Source organism: Melopsittacus undulatus, chromosome 11 (assembly GCF_012275295.1).
Source record: "Melopsittacus undulatus isolate bMelUnd1 chromosome 11, bMelUnd1.mat.Z, whole genome shotgun sequence".
Classification (NCBI taxonomy): Eukaryota; Metazoa; Chordata; class Aves; order Psittaciformes; family Psittaculidae; genus Melopsittacus; species Melopsittacus undulatus.
Window position 1 is genome coordinate 13,714,210 of NC_047537.1, and position 13,867 is coordinate 13,728,076.

Consider the following 13,867-nt stretch of genomic DNA (forward strand, 5'->3'; position numbering starts at 1 on the left):
CTTTGTGCACTGCCAATTTCATGCAGTAAGAATAAAACAAATTGAAAGAAATGCATGGCCATGGTCACAAAGCTTCACAGCTTGAGCTGCAGCAAGGAAGCTCAGCCCATGCTGAGCCATGGTGATTCAGGACAACACAAACAGAAGCACTCTGCTGCTGGAGAGTCTCAGAGGTGCACACAGCCCTGTCTGCATGCCCATCACTCAGCCTGCCATACCAGGGAAAGGGGTTTAAGATCCTGTTTGAGTCTCCACCTGGGAAGGCTTCTTTGTAGGTACCTGAGCCTGATCACATGGCACCAAGCTGGGATAAAGCCTTTGTCATCTGCCCGTCTTTAGGTGTGCAGTTGTACTGTCCTATGGTTCACTTAGGGAAATGCCCAACTAGTGCAGAGGTTCCTGGCAAGGCCAGACTGCTGGGGGCTGTAGGAGGAGTCAGTTTCACTCATTAGGGTGCTGGAATGAGCAATTGTAACTCTGAGTCTTTATCTGCAGGAGTGTTGTGCATGCCTGGGAATGGCTCAGAAGAGTGGGTCTCTGCCAAGGGGCCTTGTTCCAAGAGAACATCCCCTAAAGGTGTGGGACAGCTTTTAGTGGCAGCACTTTATAAGTTACTTTGTACGTATTGAATTCCACGAGCACCTGTTCCTGCCTGCTAGTGCTGCTGCTGTACATCCGCCCAGCTGGATGTGGGTTCCGAGGGAGATTCACCTGGCCAGCTGATCCAGCTGGAAAACTGGGAAAATGTTTTTCACCCCTGCTGAGAGCTTAATGTGCAGATCCAACTTTGATGAGGCAACGAAATGAAACAAAAAATGATACAAAAATAAATTGGAATGAAAGAAACCCATGCCAGAAGAAAGGTGATGTTAAATGGATTGAAATAAGTCAGGGAGGGAATTTTGATGGCTGGGAAGAGGAAAAGGGGCCTCTCAAACATCCATGGTACCAAAGACCACTCAAAAATAGTGAGCTTCAGGAAGTAATAGGTGAATACACTTCTGGCTGCAGAGGATTTCTTTCACTTGCATGCAGTTACACAGACTCTGGTTTTGTGTAGCTTTCATGGATGTGGTTGTAAATGAAGCAGGCAGCCACATGCCCTAAGCTCAGGTACAGATACACATCTTCAGGCAGGACTTGCCATAAGCATGGCTGGGCAGTGCTGACAGGCTAAGGCTTGGCCTGGTATCCCCAGCAAATTCCCAGCTCCCTCCTGGACCCCTCCTCCTGAGCCAGGAGGACCAGCCCATCATGTGTGTCCCTTCAAGCTCACTGTCAGGAGCTCAGAATAGCTCTGCTCTCACAAGACTCCTGCACAGGGTCATGCCTGTTTGTGGAGATGATCCGTTTCCATTAATAGTGCTCGAAGACATTCCTTGGCGGGTAGGTTGCCTTCTATATCTCAGCACAGCGTGCTGCCATGCAGGAGCTGGACAACTGTGGTGTGTCCTAAGATGGCAGATGCTATTCTTACCCCAGAGAGACCTGCTCCAGCACAGCTCCTTCCTCAGCTAAAAGGTTAAAAACATGCTGTCCCATGGGGAGCACAGCAGCTGCCCAGGTACTTCCAGCAGTCAGCCAGGGCTCACTTTGGGGTGGATGGAGGCCTCCCTTCTCTTGTAAAACAATGAATTAGAGCAATCCCTGGAGAAATTCCAGGCCAGGCTGGATGTGGTTCTGGGCAATTTGACCTAGTTGAAAATGTCCCTGCTCATTGCAGCAGGGTTGGACAAGATGAGCTTTGAAGGTCACTTCCAACCCAAACTATTCTATGGTGACCTGAAAGCCCATTTTTTGCTCATCAGCAGGAGACCCCAATCCGTGAATCCTTTTCCCTGTGAGGAGGGCAGGTCTTACTCCAAGCTTGCTCCAGGACTGGCAGCATTGCAGAAAACCATGGAGCAGCAGCAGCCCATGAGCATGTTCAGATCCAGCATAGAGCTGTGGCCCTGGTGCATTTAGTGTGATGCCAGCAGCTGAACTTGCCTTCATGCCACTCTCACTGCAGAAAAAGTTAATAAGCTTGTGGGTGAGAGATGGAGGAGCTCAGAGTAAGCACAGTGGTGAGGTAGGCTTGATATTGGGCTGGGGAGTGTAGGGAGGGGTTTGGGAGGTGGGGAGTGAGATGGGTGTGTGTGAGGAAACCAGATAATTGATGATAGACGATGTGGGAGTAGAAGAAAAGACAACTCAGTATCAGGTTTGGGAAAAAAAGAATATGAGAACTTCTGGGAAACACCACAATGATAACCCACAAATGCCAGTCTAGTGTGTAGGCCACCTCAAGAGAGCTTTGAAAGTTTAGTTTTGAAAAGAGAATTGACTGCATCGAATCTGTGAAGTAAAGCTGTGTGTTGTTTCACTGCTCCTGTACATGGCTTGTCACATTGTGCCTGCACACTGTGCTGTGGGGAGCTGGCTGCACTCCGGAGAAGAAAGCATCCCTAAGCCAGGAGCACAAGCTGTACTGGGAGGAGGCAGTGAACAGATGTACCTTCCCGGAGGGCTGAAGACTTCAGGGGTACTGGCAGACCCCAGCTGGAGTCTGGAAGCCACAAACATGGCCAGATCTCAGCTCCCCAGGAAGGGAAGGCAGCTCAGGATGGGTCCACAGGAGGAACTGCTCTGTCTGGCAGGGGGTAAATGGATGGGGATGGTGCAGAGGGGCCCAAGGTCTGAACTGCTGCTGTGGTCTGCCCCACAGAGACCCAACTTGTCACTCTGTGTGAATCCAGCCTGGGGCTACTGCTCATGCATCTGTGTTTTGAAGAATCTTCCAAGAAAATAAGCAGCCTAGAAGTGGAGGAGGAGGTGGGAGCAGAAGCTGAGTGTCTGAGTGGTGCCAGCTGGTCCTGCCCATCCTGGCAGGAGGGTGTAGATAGATCATGGAAACACAGAATTGTAGTTTGGATTGGAAAGGACCTTAATATCATTCAGTTCCGGCCCCCTTCCATGGGCAGGGAGACCTTCACTAGATCATATAAAAGGGAGAGGAACAAATTAATGGTTCTGAGCCAGGGGAGGCTACCGGAGGAGCAGAGGCTGGGAAAAAATCCCCATCAGCAGCCACTGCTATAAAACCTGCTGGATTATCAGGATCAAAGTGAGACACCAGGGTGAGGAAGATGAATGCTTTGTGCAGAAGGAGAGTCATTTTGCATTGACACTCTATCTGTGGAGTGAGGCTGCCTGACACCTGATAGGGGCTCTTGTGCCAAGGTCTTGAGGAAAACATCAGTCCATACTGGCCATAAACGAACATCTCTGAGGGAAAGTTTAAAATAGATGCAGCTGATGGGCTTGTATAGAGCTGCTGTCCCATATGGATGGCCAGGGATCTCCTGAGCTCAAATGCAGCATTCTGGTAATAGTAGAGCAAATGGTTGAGAATATTTCCCTACAGAAACTCTTTGTCAGTAAATTCAAATTCAACTGTTCACACTGTGAGCTTCTATTGGGAGCCCCAGGAAAGGAGGAATCATCTAAGCCTTGTTGTTAGCATCTCATGACTGGTCCTATAGGGCCTGCCTCCCCCTGTCCCCTTGCTAACAGCACAGACCTGGTGTCAGCACAGTACTGCTGAGAAAAACACAGTTCAGCACAGGGAGGCTTTGGGATCAGAGCCCAGAGAGGTAAAGTCCAAGTTTAGCTATTGTAAGAGACAGGCAGAAGTGTGGGGTCGTTGAATGAATCTGCTGTGAGACCCTATGAGGAACCCTCCAAGATACTGTCCCCCTGGAGGCACTTCTCAGGTAGCAGCAGGCACTTTGAGGGACCTGAGGGACTGGTTTGGATGGAAGGCAACATAGGCCTGTGTTGCTCAGCAGAGCAGTGATGGAGTTGGCACTGCATCTTCAGCTGCAGCAGACTTAGCATGCATCTTCTCAGGCCATGGTTGTGATTGAGCTGGAAAACACCCTGGCTGCTGCTGCCTGGTGGTATGTCATCATCATTGTCTCCTACTGGAGCTGTTCTGCAACTGATTTGCTCTTCAGGAGGAGCAGAGACTTGTATCCTTCCCTTGGCATCTCAGGGGAATGCAGGGAGAAATTAAGAAAACGTTTAGGCTAACACCAAGGAAATCTGTCTGCCAACATGAAATAAGGAGGCTGTTGACAAATTTCCTGAGGATGAAAAAGGAACTTTTCTGCATCATAAAAAGTTAGGAAATGTCACTGGAAAACTCTGTTACATATGCTGTTGGTAACTTCACTGCAGTGACTCAAAATCCTATGGTAATCCAGTGGGCTGTCTTAACCTTGAGAAGTCTAATGCTTAAAGTGAACAGGTTTATACAAATTCCATACCAGGATAATTCACTTCACAGCACTGAAATCTGCCCAGAAGTGGGATTTGTGCATCTGTCACAGATGAGTGTCAGCCTAGGAAGATATCACTTCATTGCACTCCTTTTTAGGATACAGTTGTTGCTAGTGCTAATATTATGCACCTAATCCTGACTTTCCTTCCCTCCCCCTTTTGCCATTTGCTCTCTTTTTTCTTTGTCTTACCCGGAGGCATCTTATCCTGCCCACCCCACTCCCCTGCTCTGTAACAGGAGCTTCTCAGCTGCTTTGGTGGGTGATAGAAAGGCCATCCTGAATGTCACCTCCTCGGGCAGTTCTTCCGTTGATGCTTGTTGTGAACATGAGGAGTGTGAGTAAATGGCACAACTCTGATACTCAGTGAAGAGCTGCTCACCTCCACATAAGTTTTCTGCTTTACCTCTGTCTCCACTGCTCTATTGGTTGGGCTGTGCTACTCTTGAGTCTAGCTATCATTTAGCTGAGAGCCACTAAGAAAGATGTCATCCTTTTAAGGCAGACTGGATAATCATCAGTCATAAAAACCCTTTATGCAGATGAAAGAGAAGATCAGCTTCTGTCTGTACGATGACTCTGGGCCATATAGAGACCAAAACCCATAGAAATTCAGTCTCTGCAAGGGGAGCCAGGATTAGGAGATAGGAAGGCCTCTAGAGTAGTGAATAATTACTTCCAGACATCAAATCAGTGCTTACAGGTGGCCACAAAAGGCAGAGTATTAGGGATTATTGAGATTAACTGAAAACAAAACAGAAATAACTGTGTCAGGCCCACAGACCACCTGCTCTCTGCAGTCTTGGCTTGTGGAATTTGGAAGGACACAGAGAAAGATGACAGAATTGATGGGAGCACTGAAGACACAGCTGTGTGGACGCTGATCTTTCACTTTGGGAAGGAACAACCAGGTGAGAAGATTATATGCTTACACAATATTACAAATAGTATGGAAAAAGTGAAATTGGATTTTCACCAAGCATCCAGCGTACTCATGCACAAAATACCAGCTGGACCTTTGTTCTGTCTGCTGATTCCCAAATCTATGAGACTATCTCTGCTTGATGCTTTTTTTCTGTTCCTGTTTGCTGACAGCTGAGCAAGCCTTACAGATCCTCCCTCCCTGTTTCCAGCTGGGAGATGGATGCACAGCTGCTGTTTCATATTCACTCACATAGCCTGAGATTAAGTTTCATATAGCAGCTGGAAAACCAAACTATTTGGAAGTAAAATTCTCTAAAGACCTGGAGAAAGGGAAGGAAGGGAGTAAACTAAAACCCTGGTGCTTAAGAAAAGCCTGCTGTTATCAGTAGTGTTGGGAAGCAGGGGATAATAATCACACAAAATGGCTTTGCCTACACCAGAACTCTCTAAGGCCAGATCCCACTGTGAGAAGGCACATGGAGCAGTGGGTAGTGTTAAAATAGCCACTCCCAGAAACTACAGCCTCTGCTTTTCCCCATCTATCCCAGCTGCTGCAAGCCTGGAAACTCAGGCTTTATAAACTACATCTGTTCAAGCTGAGCCACTTCCATCTCCTTTTCCAGGAGCAAGCCAGTCCCTGCTCTTCTTTGCTAAAGCTGCTTTCCTCAAGTGCTGTTTATCAGATAACTGGTAGGAACACAAGGGAGAAGATAGCTTGAAACAGCATCAAACTAATTAGGAAGCATTCTAGTGCTATAGTACCTCAGGGAGTTCTGGCAAACAAAAGACAGCAAAACTGGTGCTTGTTCTTAATGGGTTTGCTGTTCAATCTCTTTCTTTAGTACTAATGACTGGGCAGGATGTGCTTCCTCTGGGGATTTTGAGGGAATATATACTAGTTCCTCTGAAAGTAAGTAACACATGCACAGGATGGACAAACATCTCTGAATTTCTCAACACCAGGTCATATTTGGTTGTCATAAAAGAGAGGAACCTAACTTCAGAAGTACATCCAAGCAAAGCTGCTTGTCACCAAGTCTGTCACCTCTGCGACACAGTGCTTAGAGACAGTTGGTAAAACAGCAGACATTGATGTGTATATAAACACTGAACAGAGGTATTATACAAAGTCTATGTTATGGAATATTTACAGCGTTTTATCATGGACCTGAGGATGAGCAGCTGAAGTGACCTGTACCCAGGCACAGGAGACACTGCTGTCTGTGTAGGCATCTCAGGCCTGAATGCCCTACAGGCCATCAGCCCACAGGAGGTCTCCTACTCGAGCAGAAGCTGGGCAGCTCTGAGTTCTCTCTAGCCTTCTGGGATCACTAGCAGGGCGTGCAAGTTGAACGGGATGTCTGCTGTATCCCATGAGCATTATAGATTCCATGTGGGGGGACAAGTAGGTCATTTGAGAAGGCCAAAGGCTTCTTCTTAGGCTTCATATAGAGATATAGAATATACTTGTGCTTCTATCTTGCATTATTGGCAGTGACAGAAAATTCATTGGTGTTTTCAGTAAAGTGTGTGTGTTATCTGGTTTTGCTCCATTCATGTACCATTTTTCACCAGCTTGAGGTGGTTTATGCCCTAGAAGGCTTCACCACATGGGTGGGACATTGTGTGGAGCGTGGGTATCTGCAGAGATTGGAATGATAAGAAATGTCCTAGGTATGAGACTCTACATGTTCCTTTGATCTTACCCAGTACAGCCATTCAGTGTGACAGAATGGTTTGGGTTGGAAGGGGCCTTTAAAGATCATCTAATCCAAAACCCCATGCCATTGGCAGGGGCATAATGTAATCTTACTTCCATCGATGTTAAGATCAGAAATAACACCCAGTGGTGATGTCAGCCACCGTTCAGTATATCATACCCACATTTTCTGACAAATGGTACCAGGGAGATACTCACCAGCATGCAATTAGCACTGTGAATGTGTCCAGCCTGTGAGGACCCTCCTGTACTCTGCCTGCCATGTTGCTCCTCACCTGGCAAAACTTTATGATGTGAGGTGATGCACTTCGCTGCCCCAGAGAGCTCTACAGTTCTCTGCCTCCATGTCACACTGGTCTTCAAAGACTGAAAACTACCAAAGCCTGCTGTTGCTCTGAAATCGGTGTTCTGGGGACACATGCTTTGACAAGTTGCATGGGATTAACTGCCTTGAGCAATGCATCAAGATCAAAAATTTATGCCTGGGGTCCACTTGAGAAAAGCCATTTTTCAGGACTCACTCCTGGAAAATTTCTGTTTCTTAGAAGCTACAAATACCTTTGCTGCTTAGCTTTGAGCAGTTACCTGCTTTGGATGGATAGAGGGAACCTCTACATTGAAGCCACAGAAATTCTGTTGTCAAGGAACATCTCATGATCTGTAGTTCATTCTATCCCTTCAGCAGATCTATTGCTGCTGATGGTCAGATTAGTCACGGCTTTGATTAGAGAAGCTATTTGGACACATGCCCCACAGGTACTCTGGGAGCCCGTGCCATTCTGCATCACCCAATAGTCAAGTATTTTCCTAATGTCTAGTTAGATACCTTCAAGCAACAATTTTCTGTGATTGCCCCTTGTTGCATTGTTTGCTACATATGAAAAAAAAAGTTTGACTCACTGTCTTTGTAGCTGCTCTCATCTATATTAGCTCTTTTTTCCTCAGACTTAACATGCCCTCAAACTCTTTTCCTAACAGAAGCATTCTAGACCCTTGCCCATGTTGCTAGACTTCTTGTGGACCCTGTCCCATTAGTTCACATCCCATTTGAACTGGGGAACCTAACACTGGGCAAGCTGTTTCAGGTGAGGGCTCGCCAGTGTCAAGCAAAAGGAGTAATAGCTTCCTATAATCAGCTAACCACACCTCTAACAGATCATCTTTAAAGTCCATTCCAAACCTAACCATTCTATGATTCTACTCCTTTTCCTAATACAAAACCTCCTGTTTCTCATATTTCTAGTTCAGGAGCTTGATGACCCTGAACATGAGTGAGAGGGAGGTCCTTGCTAGCAAACTCCAGCAATCTGTAGCCACATCCAGTTCAATTCTTTAGCCTTGCCGTGCTGTCCGCTAAAAAATGCCTTCTCACTCCTTGTCTGATAGCTAACCACGGGGATAAGGAGAAGAAAGTATACATCTTAAAGGCTGGCAGAAGGGAGGCAGCTGCCTGATCTCTGTCTCAAGGGTCTATTTTCAGCACAACTGAATCCTTTCTCCTCCCTGAGGAATATGTGCACTGCCGACAATGTGTTGCTGTGCAGGACAGGCTGTATCCAGAGATGGTTTTCAGTCCACCTTTTAGCTGTGCTGTGGTCTGCTTCTGGTCCTAGTGAAGTCCAGCCCTGGAGAGATGGAAATAGGATTGACAAAAAATTAGTGACTGGCAGGAAATGTTGTATTCTTCTTTTGCATTGAGGCACTTGCACTTCTTTCAACAGATCCCTTCCTGGACAGATCTCTCCTTAGCTGCACCAGGGCATGGGAAACAGGGCAGAGTTTTCCCTCATATAACTTACTGTGATCAATAGAGTTAAACTACAGTGAAATCTGTATCATCTCCTTCAGATTAGACATTGCTTCTTTGTAAGAAGCTTTCTAATAAGCCACTGTGCCAATTTCAATAACTGCTACCTGGGTGGGACAGATGAGCTTCATAAATTAAAATGAAAGCAGAGGCTCAGTGGCTTAGAATGCTTTCCATGAATGCTTATGCCAGCTGAGCAAACACTTATCTTTTGTGATCTTGATGTCATACATCAAACCACTGAATGCTGGGTTATTCTTCCAATGTTTTTGCATTGTATTCTACCTCCTCTTCCAGCCTCCACAGACTTAGTACAATTATCAGATGTCTTTCTCCTGTAGACATTCACTGGGAGTTCACATACTACCTGTGTTCACAGCATATGCTATTACAGCTGACATTGCTTTTGCTAATAATTTCCTTCAAAAAGGTATTTTAAAAACATCTCCTGAAAACACTGAATGAGAAGTTCTTGTTTCCCATGTTTTATTTAGTTAATGCAAAAGGGGGAAAGAAAAGGAAGTGGATCTGAGGTTAGAGTTTTCAAGTGAAAATAGTCAATGCTTTAACATTATATCTTCTTGTTGACTATCCAACAGAGTTTTTCAATGCTAGTTCTTCCAGAAGAGTTTCTGGATTGCCTCGATACTCAGTTTGATGGCATTGGACTGTTTAATCCTGAATTCAGTCAGGCCCTTTCACTCCTGCTGGTCTAACCCACCAGGATTATTTCTGTATTACAATGCAGATGACAGAAAAGTAAGCAGACACACTTTGTGTCATCTGTAAGTGCTGCTTCGTGGTGGAGGTTGTATTATTTAATATAAAGTACATAAGTTTTAGCTGAACTCAGTATGTAAATTGTTCTTGGCATGAGGGCTGCACCTCCATATACAACATTCTGGAGAACTTTGCTGTATTTCAGTAATCCTTCAGACTCTTTTCAGGGATTTCACTCCATGATACCAAGCAAAGTGCACATGCCTGTAGTCACATTATGGGGTTTATAACTTTGGGGTTTATAATGATACTGAGGCACTAATGCAGAGCTATTACTGTAGACATAGGTCAGTACTACTGATAGGCACAGAAATAAAAATTAGGGATCACAGTAACAATAATTTCTTTTTCTCTGAACTGAAGCCAGCATACATATTGCATTTGCGTTTGTCCACAGAAATCTCCAGCCATAGTAAGAGATCTTCCAACACTTGATGAGCTGTTGGGTGGGGCAGTATGTCCTGCAGCCCCTTCACACTTTGGGCAGTAAGGCAGCATTCCCAGTCTTCCTTACAGAATGTGACTATCTGCAGTTATCTGAGTTCTCTTGTGTAAATCTTGTGTCATTTCTCTGTATGCAAGGTAGCTTTCCCTCCTAAGATGACCATAGACATAGTATACATGGACTTGCAGAGCCCAAGGTCTGTAGTCTCAGACCAAGAAGAACAGATTGGCAGAAATTATCTTCTCTGGTGACAGGGAGCCTGCTCCCTTTTGTTTCAGTGAATAGCTCTGTAGCTGCCATTTCTTTGTGTCAATGGTGATCCTTTCTGGTGATGGGAAAGCTGCCAGATTCACACCTTTAGGACAACGATGCTAGTTGTTCTACTGAACAGGATCACAAGCTCTTACCCTTCAACCTTCAGGATGTCTATTATTTCCACTTGGCTGTTAAGGCCCAATACTGAAAACAGCTTAAATCTGAGTGGGCCAGAACCACTATTAGAACCAGATCCTGCTGGCTGGTAGTCCTGCCATTCAGACTCTCCTCCAAGGATCAGACAGAGACTAGCTTTAGTGAACTGGATAGTCCAGTACTTGAGATAGTGAGAGCCAAGTCCCTGAAGTAAATGAAAAATTATTTGGTCTCTAAGACAGCATATGTATTCTTACCTCCATGAACATTATATTGAACCTACAGGTATCTCACCCTCTTTGTATGCAAAGCATGGAGTTTACCGTTGGAATGTAGAAGTGCCTGTGCACTTTGGTTGCTTTGCTTTAATGTCAAAAAATTTCTTTAGCTAGAAGTCCACACTTGATTTAGTTTACTCAGTTAACAATACTGGCAAACATGGTGATAAGACTTGAAGTCTTTGTGATTCTGCAGCTGTTAAGGCCCATTTAACATGAAGTGTTTTCTGTGTTAAGGAGGGTGTGCCAGAGGGTACTGGTTAGGCAAAACCCAGAAGTCAATACTTCTGCATTTAGTAGTGCAAAGGAAGGCCAAAGCCCTGCACCTGGGCAGGAACAACTCCATGCATCAGTATGTGCCGAGTGCTGACAGGCTGGAAAGAAGCTTTGCAAAAGAGGACCTGGGGGTCCTAGTGGACACCAAGTTGAATATTAGCCAGGAATGTGCACTTTCTAAAAAGAAGGTGAACCTTGTCCTAGGTTGCATTAGGAGGAGGGTTTCCAGCAGATTGAAGGAGATGATCCTTTAACCTCTGCTTAGCACTGGTTGTCCAGTTCCAGGCTGCCAGGTACAACAGAGGTATAGAGCTACTGGGGAGACTCTAGCAAAGGACCACTAAGATTACTGAGGGACTGGAGCATCGTTCCTATGAGGAAAGGCTGAGAGAGTTGGGACTGCTCAGCTTGGGGAAGGAAAGGATCAGGGGCATCTCATCAATGTGTATAAACACCTGAGGGGAGGGTGCAGAGATGGCTGCATAGATATCCCTACCACTACCCCTTGATGCCTGCTCCCCAGAGAGGCAGACATGAGGTGCACTCCTGCACTCACCATTTCCCACTGACTGGCTCCAGGGCTCCTCCTGGACAAGGTGTGGGGTTTTTCCATAAGTCTCCCCATGCCCTCAGCTCTGGGTTTGGACTCCAAAAAACATGGGCGCTGCAGTGCTGCAGCTCTGCTTGGAATGGCCGTTACAAGCATTGGATATTGCCTGATTCTGGATATTACATCAGATCCATACACCATTTTTCTAACCTTGCCCTTGAGTTATCCACTGAGATCTTCTAATAATCAAAATGCCAACGACCATGGGAAGAATGTGTTTAAATCTGACAGGACTTAAAGCAGTTCACATGACAGTGCACTTCTCCTAAAACTAAATGAATCTCTCTACAGGATTACCAGCAAATCCCCTTCTCCTCCAGTCTATCAGCATTGTACAGGCATGTCTGCACCTACATTGCTCTCATAAAGGTATTACTGTGGTTTTTTGTAAGTGTGAAAGATTTGTGATGAAATGGACATGCTAGACTGAGGATGTATTTTCTGGAGAGCATCTAGGACTGCTCACTGAGATGATGTGTTTGTGCACGTCCAATTCTTTGTATAGTTGTGGCTGACTGAAGGATTTTTCTACCACTTGTACAGAGGAAAAAAAAATGGGGGAAGGGGCCATTCCTAGATCGGAGTTATCTTTCCTAGGGTTATAGGCATGGGAACAGGTGGCTAAGCTAAGAAATTGCTTGCTAAACAAGGGAGCATCTCTTGCTCACTGGCATTGATCTGCAGATCAGAAGTCTCAGCAGCCAGAATCTCTCCCTTACAACAAGGTTGGGCAGAGGTTCCCAACAATATTTCTTGGAGAACCTCCCACTTGTTTGCAATCTGAAGTATGTAGAGAGATACACACATGCACACGCCTCTCTGTGTGCTTGTGTGCATGCACACTCTTCCTGAAATGCCTGAAGATGCCTCATATCTCTGCCTCAGACACCAGCTTTAAAGTCCAGGTAGAACCCAGCCTCTCATTGCCATAGTGTTTGGCTGACCATCTTGTTGTTTCTTGTAACCCTCATGAACATCTGCATACATCTGCACTTCTGCATTCAGGATTTTACCATCACAACCGCCAAAAGTTTTTAATAATGCTAATTTATCCTTTAAAATCCTTATTTATCTATTGTACAGCTCGGATAGCTGCAGCATAGACATACCAAGCAATCCACCCTGGGTCATACAGTGAGTCGGTGGGAAAGCCAGCAATAGAATCCGTAAGTCCTGCATCCAAGTTCTCTAAGTGCCTTGACTAGTCCAGATTCCCTCCTTAACACCCTTGTCAGATTGTTTATAGGAGATGTATTCATATAGTCAGTAAGACAGCAAAAATTTCTAATTATATCTAGTCATGTCAAATGACAATTATGCCCTTAGTTCAGTTTGCCAGACAATGCTTTACCAAAGAAGGTTTGCCAAAAATGTTTTGACCGAAGAAAGAGTAGGCATCTGTAGCATCTGCAGACTAGATCATATAAAACATCCCTGCGACAAGTCTACCCTGTCTCCAGGGACTGCTTCAAGGTAAGTGTATAGTGTCCATAGACTTGCAGGAAGGTGATGGTGCCCTTATGTGTCTGCCACAACATTCCTTCTGCCTTCAGGGCTCATTTGCAGGACAGCACACATTTTCACAGCTGAAGTTTTAAATGTGCTTTCAAGCCACCTGCCTTTTTTCACTCTGGATTTCTGTGCAGCAGCAAGTAAGGATTTGCCTTTTCTGTTTTACAGTACTGACCAGCTGCCAGCCTTCAAGCCACCCATCTGGTATTGAGAGAGGTAAGAGCCTGATTTATTAATTCTTAGAGGGCAGAGTATGATCCTTTGGGTGAGATTTCTGGAAGGGTCACTGCTTCACCCTATATTCAAACCCAGTGTGATGAGAGTAGAAGGTGGTGAGGTGGCCAGGGTTTTAAAGTGGATGCGCTTGAAGTTTCTGACCACTGATGACACAGCAGAAAATCCCCATGGGGAAATTCTTTACTTCTTCTTAACTGGGATCAAGGCATGCTGGCTTCCCATCTTTGTTATAGCAGCAGTAAAACTGGACCAAGATGAGCACAGCAGGAAAACATGAAAACTCTGCATTCTACCTGAGAATAAATGAATTAAGAGCTCATCTGAGCATACAAACCTTCTACTCACCTTTGTAAAATGCCAGACCTCTCCTAGATATTCGTTTTGTTACTCTAGACAAAATAAATAAATAAATAAATAAATAAATATTTGTTACCTAATGAATAAAGAGGGAATAAATGTTACTGATGTAGGTAGAGAATTTTCAAGTGCTGTTGGCTAAATTTAAATACTTGCATGTTTAATAAAGCATCAGAAGAAATGCTGTA